We start from the raw sequence: 13988 nt of genomic DNA, 5'->3' as shown, positions 1-13988 counted from the left end.
CTGCTTCCAATTCTGTCTCCCTCTGTCTCTGCCCCTCCCCCGTTCATGCTCTGTTTCTCTCTGTCTCAAAAATAAAATAAACGTTAAGAAAAAAAAAAAGAAAGTGATGGTGGCAGCTTTTTTCCAGGATGTTATTTCTGTATTCAAACCATTACACATAGGCCTTTGTACATAAGACCCTTTTACTTTGGTGTTAGTAAAAGGATGCCATTCCATTCTCATTAAAATGGCACTTTATTCATGTTTTTATCTCTAACCCAGGCTCTGCCCTTAATCTTTCCCCTCTTTTCTCACAGCCTCATATTCCTCGACACTTTAAAATCTGACCTTCATTTCTAAGGGCATTAGGGACTTTCATAATGCTAACCTCCTGGCATTTTCAGTCTTACAGGATTTGTCTTCTTGAGTCTCTTCACTGTCTCTCTCCTCAACTCCATTTCTTGATTATCCTATCACTCTGATCATACCTTTTAGTTTATTTTAATAGTTCTTTCTTCCTGTACTTGCTCTGTAGATGCTGATGTTTTTCAGCATCCGGTCTACTAACCTTCTCAACATGCTTTTCCAAAGTAATATCAAATCATTCTTGGTTTTTACCTATAGGATGATGGACCCAATCAATTTATATCTCCAGCTCTGACCTTTATCTAAAGCTTCGGATTCTAATACCCATGGGTTTGGTGGACTTTTCCACTTGAACAACTCACGGGTACTAGAAATGCCATCCTTTGAATGTATTTTTACCATCTTGTCCAAACATACTTCTCTTCATGGTATCATTATCCCTGGAGTCTCCCAACTGAGAAACTGGGTAGCCATCCTCAGCACTTCTAGGTGGGCAGAATCCTGTAGTGGTTAGGAGCATGAACTCTGGTGCCCCGTTTGTTGGTAAACTCCCATGTTAATCGGAAACAAGCAATGCAACTGTGGACAATTTACTTAACCTGCTAGTGGCCAGCTTTTTCATCTATAAAATTGAGTTCTCACTAGAGCTTTAATGGGTATCACATGTGTTGCTGTTAATAGAAGCACTTACAAGAGTCCTTCGTACATTAAACATGGTATAAATATTTGTTAAATAAGTTCATAGACTGCTCCCACTCCCCTTTTATCCCCAGATTCAATTACTGTGATTGCTGATTCTACCTTTTAAATTTCGTCTCATTCTTTCTATCAGTCTTCTAGTTCAGGCTTTTATTACTCTTGTAGAGTTGAATAGTAATCTCAACGATTCTCTTTTTCTCTCTATGCATTCACCTTACACAGTGCTGCCAAAGGAGATGTTACAGATGGAAATCTGACTGTGCCACTATTGGTCATGTTTGTTAGCTCCTTATTATTGTAGGATAAAGTTGAATTTCCTGTTATATATAGTCCTTCAGCATAAACCCTTTTAGCTTCATCTCCGGGGTACTCACTGTTTGCACTTTGCTCCCTGTGAATACTAAACAACTTATAGTTTTCTGCACTTGCCATACTCCTTCTTGTCTCTGTATTTTGATCATTTTCTTCTCTGGCACACAGGAAATATTTAATAAGTGTTTGTTGACTGACTGTAAGGCACTGTTTTGGCCCCATTGGATGATATAGACTGGTCAGTGATAGAAAATCTTCAGTGAACATCTGATTGCCAGGAACATGGTGAAGACCCGATGGTGAGAGGCATTCTGGACATAGGGAGCAGAGTATCTCAGAATTTAATGCACTTGTGCCAAACAACTGATTGGTCATTTTCCCCGTAAACACTTTTAGCAAAATAATAACGTAAAATTGTCTAAATGCCAATATCTGTATATTAACATTCAGAGACTGTGTTTTTGAAATAGGATTTCAAGAGATACAGACCCTCATGGAGATTTGATGGTATTAAACTATTATAGATTTTTCTTTTCTTATTGCTTTTTTTAAAAAAATATTTTATTTATTTTAGAGAAAGAGAGTGAGGAAAGGGTGGAGAGAGACGGGGAGAGAGGATCAGAAGCAGGGTCTGTGCTGATAGCAGCAAGCCCAATATGGGGCTAGAACTCATGAACAGTGAAATCATGACCTGAGCTGAAGTGGGACATTCAACCAACTGAGCCACCTTGGTGCCTCTTTTATTATTTTTAATATAAAATTAAAACAAATGTCTATAAAAACCCTAGCATTAGGTAGCACTTGGATTCTTTGTGGCTGTAATTTCTGGCCATTATCTTGGATTATATATTCTAGCCTTTGTCTGTATCCATTTGCAGGTTCAGAGAGATAAGTTAATACAACTTTGCCCTATTTTTTGGTCTTTTCTGTGACCCCCTTTTTTAACAGGAACAATGAAAGCAATACATATATTTTTAAAGTTGTTTTTAACTCTGGATCCTTCTGACATTCATATAATTTTCCTCTTTTCAGTGAATAGATTGCACAAAATTTGATGTAGGACAACGTGCATCACCCAAACCTCTTGTTCAATCTCCCTGTACTTTCTAAATCCTGTGAGGAAAATATCCCCAAATTGTCTTTACCAGAAAAAATTTGTGAGAAGAAAGCTGAGCACATATCTTTGATTAACTATCTATTTTTCTTTCATTGTTAGCTTATAATTTTACTTTTCTCTGCATTTCTTTTGAAAGAATTCAGACATATAGTAAGACTTGATTCAAGAAAGCTAACACTTCTAAGCTTACACTTGATAATACACTCCTATTAAATTTTTTTAATTCCTAAAGGCACCAGACATAGTCCTATTTTGAATTTTTACAGTATTTCTCAGCATAAGTGAAAATTTCTAAAATCCCAGTGTTTCCATAATACTTGTCAAGTTATTTCTTTAGAAGAGTTTAAGAACTTCAAGATCAAACACCAGGGCTTACACTTCCCTGTAAATATGTTAATATGTCTTCTTAAATGTAAATACACATCTGAGTAACATGAGGAGACTCTCAGAAGGGTAAGGTCAGGTATACTCTGAATATTTAAGGGAATACTCCTGAATATAAAAATAAATGGGAATTTTTCTCATTTCCTGATAGAACATTTTCTGATAGAAGCCTTCAGAATTACCAATGATAGCCCATCTCATCTGGATAGAATAATCTCATCTGGAACTGTGCTTTTTTATAATTATTAATGTATCCCTCAATATAGCTGCAAATGTTGGTCTTCTTTCTTTGATGTTAGGATTGATTTTCTCATGTAATAAAAAAGTCATTTAGAGCCAAGTTTATGTATTGTGTTTATGTCATGTTACATGGGGTTTAAAATGAGATAGTCAGCCTTAGACTATGGAGCTGAATTTTTAAAAAATATTTGGTTTATACATTTTTTGAAGGCAATTTGAAGATTGGTCCTTGAAACAGGAAGTATTTCTAGAAATATAACCTCACAAAATAACCATATAAAAAGTACTTTCATTTATGTTCTAGAGGGCTTAACTTAAAAAAAAATTAATTTGCTGTCGTGTTGCATATGTACTACCTTAAGAAATGTCAGTCTTATGTATATTAAAATGTTTTAAGGAAAGATCAAAGCATAAAGGGGGAATTATTTTATGTATGAATTTTTATTTGAATTCAGTGAAGCCCCATGGAAGGGATCTAGAGACCTGTATAAAGAGAATAGGAACCTATAAACTGGGCCAAATAAATGGTCATATTGTCAGAAATATATAATGAAAAAAAATTCTGTGAGGGAGAAATTCCAAGTTCAAAAGGAGAGGAGAGAGATATTAATGGGGTGCGAGTAGGGTGCCTGGGAGAAGAGCTTAATGATGGATCTAAGGAGGGTGGATCTTACATCTAAATAGAAGATGCTCTCTTTTTTCCAAGATGTATGAACCACAAAGAGAAAGGTTATCATAGGTCTGGGCATAGTAGTTTTTTCAGGACTTGAGTGTTCATTCCTGGGCTTGAAGTGTGGGTAAGACAATGGCACTATGCTTCAAAGAGAAATCTAATGCTTTGTCCTTGGGCAATAAGTAACCTTAGTTTATTTTTATTATTTCCCAGAACTATAATAGCTTTTGGACTCCCATATTTTTGATGAGCATGACCAGAAAAGACAAGAAAGGGAGTTTCTGGGGGAAAATGGAAAATGAGAAAGAGCTTTGAACCTAGGGATGTGTTGTGAAGAAAATCTCTTCCATGTTTACATGTGGGTGCCAGCAGCCAAATGCTAAACTAAAGTCAGAAGACACTGTTGGATCCATTTATGGTTTCCCTGGGCGGTGCCATGAACAGCTAAATCATTGCACATGGTGAAGAATTCAGTGCTTTTCACATGGTGTGTGAAATATGTACTATTTGATAGAGCAGTAGACTTATTTGATTGAGCAGTAGACTTATTTGACTAAATGGTTTGAATGGGTAGATGGCATATGACACAGCACAGTTGTATAGTGACATGGTTTGAAGTGTTGAGGTTTGGAGCTGACAGCCAAGAAAGAATTCTTGAGACATCTTTGGTGCAAAAAGATGGTGTTCTTAAAGCATGGGGACAGGACCCATGGGCAGAAAGAGCTGCACTGCAGTTTTGAGGGGTGATTGATGATATACCTTCAAACTTGGAGGAAGTTAGGGAGAACATATGTCTCTAAGGTATTTTGGAAGTAAAGTTTCCAGGACCTTGAGGCGCTAGCTGCTGCTAGGAAAAGGTCATTTGTTACTATTTAGGAAAACTCAGTCATGAGACCCTTCAGATATATATCAGGGGGCCATAAGCTTGGAGGATGATTGCCAACCTATATCTTGGAGGGTAGAGATACAATAAGTTTCCAAAGACATTTTTATATGTTAAAGTTGACTCACAGGATCCTGGGTGGGTCAGGATAATGTTAAGCTAAGATTGCCTTTGGCCTTTAGCAAAGTGTCATCATGGAGGCAGCTGAGTTCCCAGAAGATCACTCTGTCTGTCTCAAGGATTTGTCAGTGGGTTGTAAGTTGTAAGGAAATTTAATTTTTCATTTGCCTTTGTTTTCCACATCATATAGTAGCATAGCAATTCCATTTAAGTTGTCTGATTTGATTTTTGGAAGAACCTGGGTATGGTAGCTGATTAGGAATCATTTCATTTCCATTTTACTAACTCAGAAACTGAAATTGAGAATAGTTCCACAACTTAACAATGGAACATAGTAGAACAGAGACTTCAGGAAGTTAGATGTTAGGGGGCCAATTCCCTTTCTTTTCTCAATCTCTTCTCACAACATATGAATAGGAGTAAGACATTTTCTGGGAGCCTATTGTGTGCCAGGCACTGTGGTAGGTGCTTTACCTGGAATAGCCTCATGAGGCAGGTACTATCTTGAATTTTTCTATACAGGTGAGTAAAGTAGGCTCTGTGAGAGGGTGGAATGAATTGAAAGCCTAGAGGTTAAGCTGTTCATCATAAATACCTGGGTTTATACACATCGTCAAACACATTAGGACCATATCACTTCTTAGATAGATATGTGGCCATAACATTCACACATTCATTTATTTAAAAATATTTATTGGGCAACTTGTATGTGTCAGGCACTGGAACCAGGTACTAAGATAAAAGAATGGCCAAGTCCCTGCATTAATGGAGTTTGCATTCTACAGGGAGGGAGGGAAGAGGGGGTGGGGAGCAGTTGGAGAGGGAGAAAGGAGGAATAAATTAGTTTATGACTAATTTATGATTAGTCAGAAGATAATAAGTGCTAGTAAAAAACCAAGTCAATTTTGTGTTAAAATCAGATTGGCAGTCCAACGAAGAACCAGATTGAGAGGTATATCGGGATATTTGCTTTCAATCATATAAATGAGATCATAGCCCTTAAGAGAATGAAGCCCAACCATATTTTTATTTCCGTATACAATTATTTACTATTGAGGTTATTATTTCTAAAGAACTCTTTTTTAGTTTTGGTGATAACCTGGTTTTCAACTGAGAAAACTTTCTATCAGTCTCAATTTCCTTCTTCCCTGTATAATGATGGAACACCTATCACAGTGAAGATAGGTCCGTCCGTACTGTGCTTTCACGCATACCAAGGCATCTGTTTATGTATGACTAGCTGTAGAAAATAACTTAACGTTATGTTAACAAAAGTTGAATTAGAATTTCCAGACTTGAGGGGCACCTGGGTGGCTCAGTCGGTTAAGTGTCAGGCTTTGGATCAGGTCATGATCTCACGGTTCTTGAATTTGGGCCCCGCATTGGGCTTGCTGCTGTCAGCACAGAGTCTGCTTCAGATCCCCTATGTCCCCCGCTCTCCCCTGCTCACACACACACACACACACACACACTCTCTCTCTCTCTCTCTCTCTCAAAACAAATATTTTAAAAAATTAAAAAAAAAGAATTTCCAAATTTGAAAATGACTTTCAATATAAATTCTTTAAATTCAGTTCTAAAACTTATTAAAAGATGTTTTATAAGCAATTTAAACTCTTTTCAAAACAATTTTTTTAGGTTTGTTTATTTTTGAGAGAGAGAGAGACAGAGTGTGAGCAGGGGGAGGGGCAGAGAGAGAGGCGGAGATACAGAATCCAAAGCAGGCTCTGGGCTCTGAGCTGTCAGCACAGAGTCTGAAGCGGGGCTCAAACCCACGAACCATGAGATCATGAATGACCTGAGCTGAAGTCGGATGCTTGTGTGTGTGCGTGTGTGTGTGTGTGTGTGTGTGTGTGTGTGTGTATGTGTGTGTGTGTATACATGGTATAGCTTTCTGTATGTTAATTTTTTATACCTGTTACTTTATTAAGTTTCATTATTGTCTATGGTAAAGTTTTTTACTTTAGGGGATTTCAATTCATTTTTGCATGAGGTTACATGTTTTAAATTATAGCACTGGGAAATTACTTCAGTTTAAAATTCAAAGTCCCAGAAAACTTTTCAGAAATGCATATACTACATAACATAGAGAATATCTGTGCTTAGTGAGCCTCTCAGTAATAAATCCAAGGCCACAATTCATACTGAAGTCTGAAGTCTCTGTTTAGTTGGGCTCTTTTCTAAATTCAGCACAAGAATGTTGTGAATAACCTTACTTTGAATATTCCTTTAAGGTCTTATATATAGTAGTCACCCCTTATGTGTAGTTTTGCTTCCCGTGGTCACTCGTGGTCAACCAAAGTCTGGAAGCAGATGATCCTCCTTCTGAGATAGTCAGAAGGTCAAGAAGCTCCTAATGCTATGTCACAATGCCTATGCCATTTCTTTCACTTTATCTCATCACATGGGCATTTTATCGTCTCATATCATTACATGAAGAAGAAGAAGGGTGAGGACAGTACAGTAAGACATTTTAACGAGAGAGTATATTCACATAACTTTTATTACAGTATATTAATATAGTTCTATTTTATTATTAATTGCTGTTGTTAATCTCTTACTGTGCCTAGTTTATAAAATAAACTTTATCATAGGTATGTTTGTGTAGGAAAAAATACAGTACATATGGGATTCAGTACTATCTGGGGTTTCAGGCATCCACTAGGGGTCTTAGAACACAATTTCTGTGAGTAATGGGGGACTACTGTATGTACTTTTGTATATATGATTCCACATGTAGAATTTACCCATTCTTCTTATTGTCTGTAGGCAATATTTCTCGATGGCTCTCAATTTTTCAATTTTCATGACAATTTTTAGCCTGCCCTGCATTTTGTGAGATGTAGTCCCCTTAAATATAAAGTTTGTTTCTCCTTATCTCATAATCTTTAAATGGCTTTCATCTTACAAAAAAAAATGAACATTCTTTCAAAGGCTTACAAGGCCCTATAATATCTATTCCTCAAACCACATCCTTCTATTTTTGTAACCTCATTTTCTACCTCTTTCTCCTCATATCCTCCTTACTGCCTCAAGGCCTTTGCACTTGAACTATTTCTCCCATTTATCACAGTGTCTCACTCCTTTGGCTCTTTAAGTAGTGTCTGATCAATTGGATCAAATAGATCAATAACCCCTTTCCTGACCAATCTTTTCAAGTAGCCTACACACTGTGGTTCATGTATCCCTGGCTCCATTTTTTTTTTTACCCCTCCCTGTGTCCATACCCTTACTATTAATTCCAGTTCGTTCTTGAAGCCAGTGGGTGGAATGACCTATACTCTTCTTTGAGTCTTAAGTTCAGTAATATGACTTTTTGTGGCCAGTAGAATGAACTAGAAGTGACACTGTGCCCATTTCAAGTCTAGGTCTCAGGAAGCCTTGGCTGTTTCTATATGTTCTCCCACTCTTCTTATAAGGCCCTGAGAACCTGCTCAGACTGGCCTGCTGGACTTTTGAGAAACATGGATTAGAGATAAATTGCCCCAATCCCTTGGCCAAGATTGACCTTGACCACTCTATAGTCAGCCAACCCCAGTCAGATCAGCATAGTTGACACATGTGCAATAAACGCTTATTGCTGAATGTCACAACTTTGTAGTAATAACTATAGACACACCATTGACACTTGATTTTACTTTATAGCGCTAAGACTTATTTAACACTTACTTCTATCTACCAATTAGTTGACCCTTTAACAATGTTGGAGTTAGGGGTGCTGACACCCACATAGTTGAAAATCCATGTATAACTTTGATTCACCCCAAACTTAACTGCAAGTAGCCAATTGTATCATGGAAGCCTTCCTGATAATATAAACAGTTGATTAACACATATTTTGTATGCTGTATTATTATTCATTGTTGCAATAAAGTATTGGATTCTTACAATAAAGTAAGCTATAGCAAAGAAAATGTTATTAAGAAAATTTCAAGGAAAATCTCAACACTATACTGTACTTATTGAAAAAAAAATCTACCTATAAGTGGACCCGTGAAGTTCAAATCCATGCTTTCAGGGGTCAACTGATTATATGTTACTTTTATGTTTATTGTGTTCTACCATTCAATACTAATTCCATGAAAGCAGGGAGTTTTTCTGGCAAGAGTAGTTTCTCAATAAACATTTGTTAGATGAATAAATTCCCAAATTGTTTCCACATATTTTGTTAACATGCATTGATTATTTGACACTTGAACGACATCATTAATAGATTTTCTCAAACCACTCTCACACACATTTACACTGTGATTTAAATTAAATGCACAGGTTTTTTTGCAAGATGGCGGCTTAGGAGGACGCTGGGCTCACCGCACGTCCTGCTGATCACTTAGATTCCATCTACACCTGCCTAAATAACCCAGAAAACCGCCAGAGGATTAGCAGAACGGAGTCGCCGGAGCCAAACGCAGACGAGAGGCCCACGGAAGAGGGTAGGAAGTGCGGCGAGGAGGTGCGCGCTCCACGGACTGGCGGGAGGGAGCCAGGGCGGAGGGGCGGCTTGCCGGCCAAGCAGAGCCCCCGAGTCTGGCTTGCAAAAGCGGAGGGGCCGGGCGGACTGTGTTCCGACAGCAAGCGCGACTTAGCGTCTGGGAGGTCATAAGTTAACAGCTCTGCTCGGAAAGCGGGAAGGCTGGAGGACAAAGGGAGGGAGAGCTGCTGAGCCCCCTGACGACAGAGCTCAGTTTGGTGGGGAACAAAGGCGCTCGCCAGCGCCATCTCCCCCGCCCACCCCCCAGCCAAAATCCCAAAGGGAACCGGTTCCTGCCAGGGAACTTGCTCGCTCCACGCAAACACCCAACTCTGCGCTTCTGCAGAGCCAAACCTCCGGCAGCGGATCTGACTCCCTCCCGCTGCCGCAGGGCCCCTCCTGAAGTGGATCACCTAAGGAGAAGCGATCTAAGCCTGCCCCTCCTGCCCCCGTGCACCTTGCCTACCCACCCCAGCTAATACGCCAGATCCCCAGCATCACAAGCCTGGCAGGGTGCAAGTAGCCCAGACGAGCCACACCACCCCACAGTGAATCCCGCCCCTAGGAGAGGGGAAGAGAAGGCACACACCAGTCTGACTGTGGCCCCAGCGGTGGGCTGGGGGCAGACATCAGGTCTGACTGCGGCCCCGCCCACCAACTCCAGTTATACACCACAGCACAGGGGAAGTGCCCTGCAGGTCCTCACCACGCCAGGGACTATCCAAAATGACCAAGCAGAAGAAGTCCCCTCAGAAGAATCTCCAGGAAATAACAACAGCTAATGAGCTGATCAAAAGGATTTAAATAATATAACAGAAAGTGAATTTAGAATAATAGTCATAAAATTAATCGCTGGGCTTGAAAACAGTATACAGGACAGCAGAGAATCTCTTGCTACAGAGATCAAGGGACTAAGGAACAGTCACGAGGAGCTGAAAAACGCTTTAAATGAAATGCATAACAAAATGGAAACCACCACGGCTCAGCTTGAAGAGGCAGAGGAGAGAATAGGTGAACTAGAAGATAAAGTTATGCAGAAAGAGGAAGCTGAGAAAAAGAGAGATAAAAAAATCCAGGAGTATGAGGGGAAAATTAGAGAACTAAGTGATACACTAAAAAGAAATAATATACGCATAATTGGTATCCCAGAGGAGGAAGAGAGAGGGAAAGGTGCTGAAGGGGTACTTGAAGAAATAATAGCTGAGAACTTCCCTGAACTGGGGAAGGAAAAAGGCATTGAAATCCAAGAGGCACAGAGAACTCCCTTCAGACGTAACTTGAATCGATCTTCTGCACGACATATCATAGTGAAACTGGCAAAATACAAGGATAAAGAGAAAATTCTGAAAGCAGCAAGGGGTAAACGTGCCCTCACATATAAAGGGAGACCTATAAGACTCGTGACTGATCTCTCTTTTGAAACTTGGCAGGCCAGAAAGAATTGGCACGAGATTTTCAGGGTGCTAGACAGAAAAAATATGCAGCCAAGAATCCTTTATCCAGCAAGTCTGTCATTTAGAATAGAAGGAGAGATAAAGGTCTTCCCAAACAAACAAAAACTGAAGGAATTTGTCACCACTAAACCAGCCCTACAAGAGATCCTAAGGGGGACCCTGTGAGACAAAGTCCCAGAGACATCACTACAAGCATAAAACATACAGACATCACAATGACTCTAAACCCGTATCTTTCTATAATAACACTGAATGTAAATGGATTAAATGCGCCAACCAAAAGACATAGGGTATCAGAATGGATAAAAAAAACAAGACCCATCTATTTGCCGTCTACAAGAGACTCATTTTAGACCTGAGGACACCTTTAGATTGAGAGTGAGGGGATGGAGAACTATTTATCATGCGACTGGAAGCCAAAAGAAAGCTGGAGTAGCCATACTTATATCAGACAAACTAGACTTTAAATTAAAGGCTGTAACAAGAGATGAAGAAGGACATTATATAATAGTTACAGGGTCTATCCATCAGGAAGAGCTAACAATTATAAATGTCTATGCGCCGAATACCGGAGCCCCCAAATATATAAAACAATTACTCATAAACATAAGCAACCTTATTGATAAGAATGTGGTAATTGCAGGGGACTTTAACACCCCACTTACAGAAATGGATAGATCATCTAGACACACGGTCAATAAAGAAACAAGGGCCCTGAATGAGACATTGGATCAGATGGACTTGACAGATATATTTAGAACTCTGCATCCCAATGCAACAGAATATACTTTCTTCTCGAGTGCACATGGAACATTCTCCAAGATAGATCATATACTGGGTCACAAAACAGCCCTTCATAAGTTTACAAGAATTGAAATTATACCATGCTTACTTTCAGACCACAATGCTATGAAGCTTGAAATCAACCACAGAAAAAAGTCTGGAAAACCTCCAAAAGCATGGAGGTTAAAGAACACCCTACTAACGAATGAGTGGGTCAACCAGGCAATTAGAGAAAAAATTAAAAAATATATGGAAACAAACGAAAATGAAAATACAACAATCCAAACGCTTTGGGACGCAGCAAAGGCAGTCCTGAGAGGAAAATACATTGCAATCCAGGCCTATCTCAAGAAACAAGAAAAATCCCAAATACAAAATCTAACAGCACACCTAAAGGAACTAGAAGCAGAACAGCAAAGGCAGCCTAAACCCAGCAGAAGAAGAGAAATAATAAAGATCAGAGCAGAAATAAACAATATAGAATCTAAAAAAACTATAGAGCAGATCAATGAAACCAAGAGTTGGTTTTTTGAAAAAATAAACAAAATTGACAAACCTCTAGCCAGGCTTCTCAAAAAGAAAAGGGAGATGACCCAAATAGATAAAATCATGAATGAAAATGGAATTATTACAACCAATCCCTCAGAGATACAAACAATTATCAGGGAATACTATGAAAAATTATATGCCAACAAATTGGACAACCTGGAAGAAATGGACAAATTCCTGAACACCCACACTCTTCCAAAACTCAATCAGGAGGAAATAGAAAGCTTGAACAGACCCATAACCAGCGAAGAAATTGAATCGGTTATCAAAAATCTCCCAACAAATAAGAGTCCAGGACCAGATGGCTTCCCAGGGAGTTCTACCAGACGTTTAAAGCAGAGATAATACCTATCCTTCTCAAGCTATTCCAAGAAATAGAAAGGGAAGGAAAACTTCCAGACTCATTCTATGAAGCCAGTATTACTTTGATTCCTAAACCAGACAGAGACCCAGTAAAAAAAGAGAACTCCAGGCCAATATCCCTGATGAATATGGATGCAAAAATTCCTAATAAGATACTAGCAAATCGAATTCAACGGCATATAAAAAGAATTATTCACCATGATCAAGTGGGATTCATTCCTGGGATGCAGGGCTGGTTCAACATTCGCAAATCAATCAACGTGATACATCACATTAACAAAAAAAAAGAGAAGAACCATATGATCCTGTCAATGGATGCAGAAAAGGCCTTCGACAAAATCCAGCACCCTTTCTTAATAAAAACCCTTGAGAAAGTCGGGATAGAAGGAACATACTTAAAGATCATAAAAGCCATTTATGAAAAGCCCACAGCTAACATCATCCTCAACGGGGAAAAACTGAGAGCTTTTTCCCTGAGATCAGGAACACGAGAAGGATGCCCACTCTCACCGCTGCTGTTTAACATAGTGCTGGAAGTTCTAGCATCAGCAATCAGACAACAAAAGGAAATCAAAGGCATCAAAATTGGCAAAGATGAAGTCAAGCTTTCGCTTTTTGCAGATGACATGATATTATACATGGAAAATCCGATAGACTCCACCAAAAGTCTGCTAGAACTGATACAGGAATTCAGCAAAGTTGCAGGATACAAAATCAATGTACAGAAATCAGTTGCATTCTTATACACTAACAATGAAGCAACAGAAAGACAAATAAAGAAACTGATCCCATTCACAATTGCACCAAGAAGCATCAAATACCTAGGAATAAATCTAACCAAAGATGTAAAGGATCTGTATGCTGAAAACTATAGAAAGCTTCTGAAGGAAATTGAAGAAGATTTAAAGAAATGGAAAGACATTCCCTGCTCATGGATTGGAAAAATAAATATTGTCAAAATGTCAATACTACCCAAAGCTATCTACACATTCAATGCAATCCCAATCAAAATTGCACCAGCATTCTTCTCGAAACTAGAACAAGCAATCCTAAAATTCACATGGAACCACAAAAGGCCCCGAATAGCCAAAGGAATTTTGAAGAAGAAGACCAAAGCAGGAGGCATCACAATCCCAGACTTTAGCTTCTACTACAAAGCTGTCATCATCAAGACAGCATGGTATTGGCACCAAAACAGACACATAGACCAATGGAATAGAATAGAAACCCCAGAACTAGACCCACAAACGTATGGCCAACTCATCTTTGACAAAGCAGGAAAGAACATCCAATGGAAAAAAGACAGCCTCTTTAACAAATGGTGCTGGGAGAACTGGACAGCAACATGCAGAAGGTTGAAACTAGACCACTTTCTCACACCATTCACAAAAATAAACTCAAAATGGATAAAGGACCTGAATGTGAGACAGGAAACCATCAAAACCTTAGAGGAGAAAGCAGGAAAAGACCTCTCTGACCTCAGCCGTAGCAATCTCTTACTCGACACATCCCCAAAGGCAAGGGAATTAAAAGCAAAAGTGAATTACTGGGACCTTATGAAGATAAAAAGCTTCTGCACAGCCAAGGAAACAACC

The sequence above is a fragment of the Prionailurus bengalensis genome, chromosome B2 (assembly GCF_016509475.1).
Source record: "Prionailurus bengalensis isolate Pbe53 chromosome B2, Fcat_Pben_1.1_paternal_pri, whole genome shotgun sequence".
NCBI classification, from domain to species: Eukaryota; Metazoa; Chordata; class Mammalia; order Carnivora; family Felidae; genus Prionailurus; species Prionailurus bengalensis.
The sequence above is the reverse complement of the archived record's forward strand: the minus strand, read 5'-3'. Positions refer to the sequence as shown.